Source organism: Abramis brama (assembly GCF_963993115.1).
Source record: "Abramis brama genome assembly, chromosome: 6".
Classification (NCBI taxonomy): Eukaryota; Metazoa; Chordata; class Actinopteri; order Cypriniformes; family Leuciscidae; genus Abramis; species Abramis brama.
In genome coordinates this window covers 8,624,811-8,632,023 of record NC_139968.1, presented here as the reverse complement: position 1 = coordinate 8,632,023, position 7,213 = coordinate 8,624,811, and positions in this window count along the sequence as shown.

The following is a 7,213-nucleotide window of genomic DNA, read 5'->3' as shown; positions in this document are numbered from 1 at the left end:
TATCACACAATCTGAAACAAAAATGCTTATTTACTCTACATGATAATCAGGAACTGAAATGAAATCAGTTCTGTAATATTCAACAAATACAAACCCCAAAACTTGAGCTTTCTCATGTCACAACACATCGCTCACTGCCAAGAAGAGTGAACTTCTTTCACTGCTAGATGTGGATGGACTTCTAAAATGTAACAATTCGTAAAAACATCACAGACAACAACAGAAAACAGGAAGTAAAAGAATATATAATCAATATAAACAACTGAAAGTGACAAGGAAAGCAGCAGTAGGAATAAAAGCAGTAAACATTAAAACAAATAGTAATTTGCATAATGTATTCTTGCCGTGGTGCATTACTGAGAACTCAAGTGCCGCATCTATCACAGTATTTTTGTCCACAGATTCCACACCTCGCACAAAATGCCCTCCTTCAACAGACACAGAAAATAAGTAAAGCTGACTTTGAGTCTTAGTGCTTAAATTATCACAGCACAAGCATGAAAGAAACACAGATTATCAAAAGGACATAAGTAAAAATAAATGCAATTAGTCTGCGAACTAACCTTTCTGCAAAAGTCTGCTCTTTAAGTGGTCTGTGTACAGTGGGTACGGAAAGTATTCAGACCCCCTTAATTTTTTCACTCTTTGTTATATTGCAGCCATTTGCTAAAATCATTTAAGTTACGTTTTTTTTCCTCATTATTGTACAAACAGCACCCCATATTGACAGAAAAACACAGAATTGTTGACATTTTTGCACATTTATTAAAAAAGAAAAACTGAAATATCACATGGTCCTAAGTATTCAGACCCTTTGCTCAGTATTTAGTAGAAGCACCCTTTTGATCCAATACAGCCATGAGTCTTTTTGGGAAAGATGCAACAAGTTTTTCACACCTGGATTTGGGTATCCTCTGCCATTCCTCCTTGCAGATCCTCTCCAGTTCTGTCAGGTTGGATGGTAAACGTTGGTGGACAGCCATTTTCAGGTCTCTCCAGAGATGCTCAATTGGGTTTAAGTCAGGGCTCTGGCTGGGCCATTCAAGAACAGTCACGGAGTTGTTGTGAAGCCTCTCCTTCGTTATTTTAGCTGTGTGCTTAGGGTCATTGTCTTGTTGGAAGGTGAACCTTCGGCCCAGTCTGAGGTCCAGAGCACTCTGGAGAAGGTTTTCGTCCAGGATGTCCCTGCATTCATCTTTCCCTCGATTGCAACCAGTCGTCCTGTCCCTGCAGCTGAAAAACACCCCCACAGCATGATGAGGTGATGAGCAGTGCCTGGTTTTCTCCACACATACCGCTTAGAATTAAGGCCAAAAAGTTCTATCTTGGTCTCATCAGACCAGAGAATCTTATTTATCACCATCTTGGAGTCCTTCAGGTGTGCTTTCATGTGTCTTGCACTGAGGAGAGGCTTCCGTCGGGCCACTCTGCCATAAAGCCCCGACTGGTGGATGGCTGCAGTGATGGTTGACTTACTACAACTTTCTCCCATCTCCCGACTGCATCTCTGGAGCTCAGCCACAGTGATCTTTGGGTTCTTCTTTACCTCTCTCACCAAGGCTCTTCTCCCCCGATAGCTCAGTTTGGCCGGACGGCCAGCTCTAGGAAGGGTTCTGGTCGTCCCAAACATCTTCCATTTAAAGGATTATGGAGGCCACTGTGCTCTTAAGTGCAGCAGAAATTTTTTTGTAACCTTGGCCAGATCTGTGCCTTGCCACAATTCTGTCTCTGAGCTCTTCAGGCAGTTCCTTTGACCTCATGATTCTCATTTGCTCTGACATGCACTGTGAGCTGTAAGGTCTTATATAGACAGGTGTGTGGCTTTCCTAATCAAGTCCAGTCAGTATAATCAAACACAGCTGGACTCAAATGAAGGTGTAGAACCATCTCAAGGATGATCAGAAGAAATGGACAGCACCTGAGTTAAATATATGAGTGTCACAGCAAAGGGTCTGAATACTTAGGACCATGTGATATTTCAGTTTTTCTTTTTTAATAAATGTGCAAAAATGTCGACAATTCTGTGTTTTTCTGTCAATATGGGGTGCTGTGTGTACAATAATGAAAAAAAAAAAATTACTTAAATGATTTTAGCAAATGGCTGTAATATAACAAAGAGTGAAACATTTAAGGGGGTCTGAATACTTTCCGTACCCACTGTATATATGTACTTTTTAGATATATTTTTGAAGTCTTGTGTTTCTATTCTTTCCTAAAAATTCTAGTTAACAACTTTGGAATTCATGAGGAAAAAACGCTCTTCTACCCTTTTGATTCTAACTCAATTGCAATATTTACAAGTTCAGATCAAAACCATTTTGTCTTTCTGCATCTAATATGTAGAGCATAACAATATTTATGCATTGCCGACAAAATGCCTGCAGTTAAAGAAAAAAACAAGGAATGTTATTTTCTGGGGTTGTTCTCCAAAAGGCGGCAAACTCAATTGTGAAAGGGTACAAATGTAATACATTAAGTTTTTATGTCAGTTCACTTAAAGGAGTGGTATAATGCCCTTTTCACAAGATGTAAAATAAGTCTCTGATGTCCCCAGAGTGTGTGTGTGAAGTTTTAGCTCAAAATACCCCACAGATATTTTTATATAGCATGTTAAAATTGTCACTTTTTTGAGGGTGAGCAAAAACATGCTGTTTTGTGTCTGTCCCTTTAAATGCAAATGAGCTGCTGCTCCCGGCACAGGGGGCGGAGCTACAAGAGCTTGTGTCCTTGTACCTCACACAGACATGCACTGAAAATTTAAATGTTGATGTTCAAACCGGATTCAGACAATAATGGAGAGACTCAAGAAGAAGTGACAACATGTAGAAGCAACAGGACATTTCTGAATGGTTAGTTGATGAATTTATGTACTTTATGTGTAGTATCTGAGTTCTTGATTAGCATATTCTGTCATGATAATCTATAAATCGTGTGTTCAGGGGCCGGGGTTTATGTAAATTCTAGGGTTGGTGATGTCACTAACCCGTGAGGAATGTCGTGTAGTCTCTACCAGCCGTTTGTTGTAGTCCTTAAAAAACGATTTCTTTAAAAGCAAATATCTCCCTTTGCTTTGAACTTTGAGCGTTGTAACTTTGCAGATGTTGTTTATGCTCAAACAGCAACACTATACACTAACTAAAGTTAGAAAAGTGAAATCATAATCAACCACCCCTTTAAGATGCATTTATTTCTGATCATGCTGCCGAGTGAGATGATGGGTCATGATTATGATGTTTCCCTGTAGATATGTGGTACAAAAAAAGATGTGTGACAAAAGACACAGTTTAGATGAAATATCTAACACAATGAGATTTCTTGGATTGAATACTGGAAATAGTGGACATATTATGAATTGAAGTACTTAATAAAATGTATTGGTAACACTATTTTGATGGTCCCTTTTGAACATTTTTCAATTAAACTTTTGAAGTAACTTTGCAACTACATGTCAACTCTCATTAGAGTTTTAGTAGACTGTTTGCTTAATATCAGTCAACATGTCCAACCCTACCAGTCTATTAATACTCTAATGAGAGTTAGTAGACATGAAGGTGGTACATTACTTATAGTCAACAGAATGTGTTAAAGGGACCATCAAAATAAAGTGAAACCGAGTCTATTTATTTATACTCATTAGACAGGAATGAGAGAGAAGTGAAGCAATAGAAAGGATAAGCTGATAAAAAAAAAAACCTGATATGATCAGTAAGTCATAACAACCTGTTGTCATGGCGGGTCAGGCAAAAATGAGAAGGAAGGATCTAAATGCAGCAAAGAAGATAATCCAAACATGAGAAAACATGCAGGAGCAAACGCAGGGCAATGCAAACAACACAAGACAATGAACCAGTGAGTAACCATAACAACCAATATAAACATACTTAGATACTATACAAATATCTTTAAAAGATTCATATATATATTTTTTTTTTTTACGTTTTTAGCTGTAGATATGTAATAATGTTTACATTTAAGTGTTGTCAATACATCCATATTGTACGTTTAAGCATCTAAACGTACAAAAATGTAACTTTTGTACCTGTAAATGTTACGTCTTTATACCTACGTTTAACAACAAGACCAGGCTGAGAATTAAACTAAAACCAAAAAAGAGTGTTTTTCCCATTACTTTTCATCAAAATAATGTAAGCAATTTAACCTTGGTGTAATATTTAAAAAAAATGAGTTGAAATTACTTGTGCAGCCAATTTTTTTAAGTTGAATCAGAGAAAGTTTTTTACAGTGAGGAAAGGATCAAGAAACAGTAGCCTACATATCATTCTTAAAAAGACAGAGGGGGTATATGAACGAAATGCTGAGTTTTGCCATTCATTTAATTCTACCCCACCGTAAAATAACATTAAAACTGAGCATGTGTTTCTAGCAGGTAATATGCCGTAAATACATGACATCCAATCAAATTACCTCATCTTTCACGGTCAAAACTGACTGCATCCACACAAGCACGGTGCATATGATAGGTTGCGAGTGTGCTGCCTTAGCAAACTGTGCTACATTACTGCCATTCTTGACCATGTACCTTTGGAAAAGCGAGAGAAAGGCTTGTCCCTTGCGGTCTTCCAATGAGCAAAACTCAGTCCTTCGCCTAGCTGCCACAAAGACATCCGCCAACCAGCCCTCCTCAGTAGAAGATGGATCATGATTTTTAATCCAGGTTTGTAGTTCAGGACACAACAATCTCAAAACTGTTCCATGATTATAGTCTCTGCAAACTGCTGTATTGTCTTTTCTGCAGGTTTCACCCACTTGTAGAGTAAATCCTTCAACCGAACATACAATTCCTTAGGAGTTTCCTCCATCAGCACCTCCATGGAACGAAACCACTGTCGATAGGTCTCAGCATTGATAAAATATTTCTCCAGGATTGCCTCTCTCACCTCCCCATAGTCGCTCGCTTCTTCCACATCCATAGCCACATATAGGCAGCACGGGCCTTGCCAGAGAGTAGAGGAACTAGTCGAATGGCCCAATCCTCTGGAGGCCATTTGAACACGGTAGCAATTCACTCAAAGGTAGTCAGATAATGCTCAATGTCATCCATCTCACCGAGCTGCTGCATCTTTGGCTCTTTCAATGGACCCCCAGCAGTTGGATGTCGAACTCCATCAGAATTTCTCGAAGTGTCTGGGCCCTCACTCTCCCCAGGCGGTGGATTTGCAGTAATCGAAACTGATGTTGCATGGACCTCCATCTTGTTTCTTGTGGTGCATTTTCTTGTTCTTGACGAACTTTTCTTTCTTGTTGATCCACCAGGAATATCTGGAACATATCCTTGAGCTCACCAATGGCCTTAGAAGAAGTCTCAGAGGGAATCAGCTCAACAGCACCTCCACTAGCCCCATCGTCCTCCCCATCTTCTCCAGGGTTCATTTGCGCTAGTGTCTCAGTAGTGCTGGCATCACACCTGAAGATTTCACACAGAAATGCTCTTCTGGATTATCCCATCGCTGCCACCATAATGTGGGGACATGGACACCAGAGGAATGGGCCAGGGAGGGCTGTCACGAGGAGCACCAGTTCTGGGAACTAGGTCCGGTTGGTAAGTAAGTAAGGCGCAACTAACAAGACCTGCTCCTCGTCCTCCCTGACCTTGCAAAGTGTCTGTGTGAGAAGGCTCGCTGGGGGAACTCATACTTGCATTACCAGCGCATCCGTGCCGACGGTCCCCTCGGTCAGGGAGTGTAACTACTGACAGTGGGACGTGTCCAGAGTGGCAAACAGGTCAACCTGTGCGGCTCTGAAGTGTCTCTAAATTAGCTGGACCTCCTGGCGGTGGTGTCTCCATTCTCCCGGAAGCGTGGGCTGTCGTGAGAGCTCGTCGGCTGCACAATTGAGCTCGCCCGGTACGTGAATGCTTCTGACTCCAGAAGAGGAGATGGCGGGGAGCGAATTGCGAAATACAACAGGAGCGTAGTCATCCTGGCGGTTGATGTACGCAACATCTGCAGTGTTGTCCGCCTGGACCAGCACATGCTTTCCCTGTAGCAGCGGTCTGAAGATGCGCAGGGAAAACCATAAGGCTTAGCCTGGAAATCCAGACCTAAATCTAAAAGATTAATTGTCTGGCGTCAACTAATGAAAATCGGCCAGCTCGAGGGGCGGCACCAAGCATGCATTTGAAAATCTCACTGCACGCAATTGGATAACACTACGACCAATCACAACAATAAACCCCATGCGCTTAGCTACCAGCGGAGCTAACTGGTAGATTAGACTGTCGCCGTATCCGGTCGGCAAAACAGCAAAAATGTCCTTCTTGCAAAGGAACGATTCAAGCGACGTCTTCTGTTCCTGTTTTAGATAAAAAGCCAAGTCTAACTCATTCATTGTAGTGGCCAAAGCCGTTTCAAACAACTGGTATTCATCCATAGCCTTCTTGCAATGTTTACTAATGACTTTGACGTCACAGCGCTGTCATCATCTGTTTAGCTCGCCTCTGGCCCGCCTATATCAGATAACCCGATGTGATTGGTGCAGCTCAGATCGAGGGGCATATTTAATGAGCATCATTACTCGACACCAGAGTAACTCGCTGAGCAAATTCAACTTGTGCGAACTCTGGATTTCCAGGGTACGTAAGGCAACACAAAACAAATGATGTGCCAATGCAGTCGAGGTCCTGTCTTAGGAGCCCAAGGCTTCATGCTCGTGGCACATGGCACCATAGCATCTGTTGAGACAACAACATGCCTGGACACTTATTCTAGGGGAACAAGGTCTGACCATGGGCTGAAGGTTTAGCAACAGGCCGGTGTGATTGCCACCCGGTGTGTGTGTCGCTGCACCATGCCCATATCGAGACTCGGCCGTGTAACCAGTGCTGAAGCGGTCTCATACGAAGCAACCCAAGCGGCGAGACTGTGGCTGTGAATGCCATGTGCCCCAGGAGCCTCTGAAACAGTTTCTGTGGAATCTTTGCTGTCCTGCCCTTGAATGAATTCATGCAGTTCAGCACTGACTTAGCAGGCTCGTTTGTGAGAAATGCTGTTGACCAATGTTGACCAAGTCCAATTCCATACTGAGAAAAGAGATTCTCTGCACGGGGGAGAGCTTGCTCTTTTTCCAAGTTGACCCGAAGCCCTAGATGGCAGAGGTGCTTGAGCACCAGGTCCCTGTGTTAGCACAACTGCTCCCGTGAGTGGGCCAGGATGAGCCAGTCGTCAAGGTAGTTGAGAATGTGAACACTGCGGCT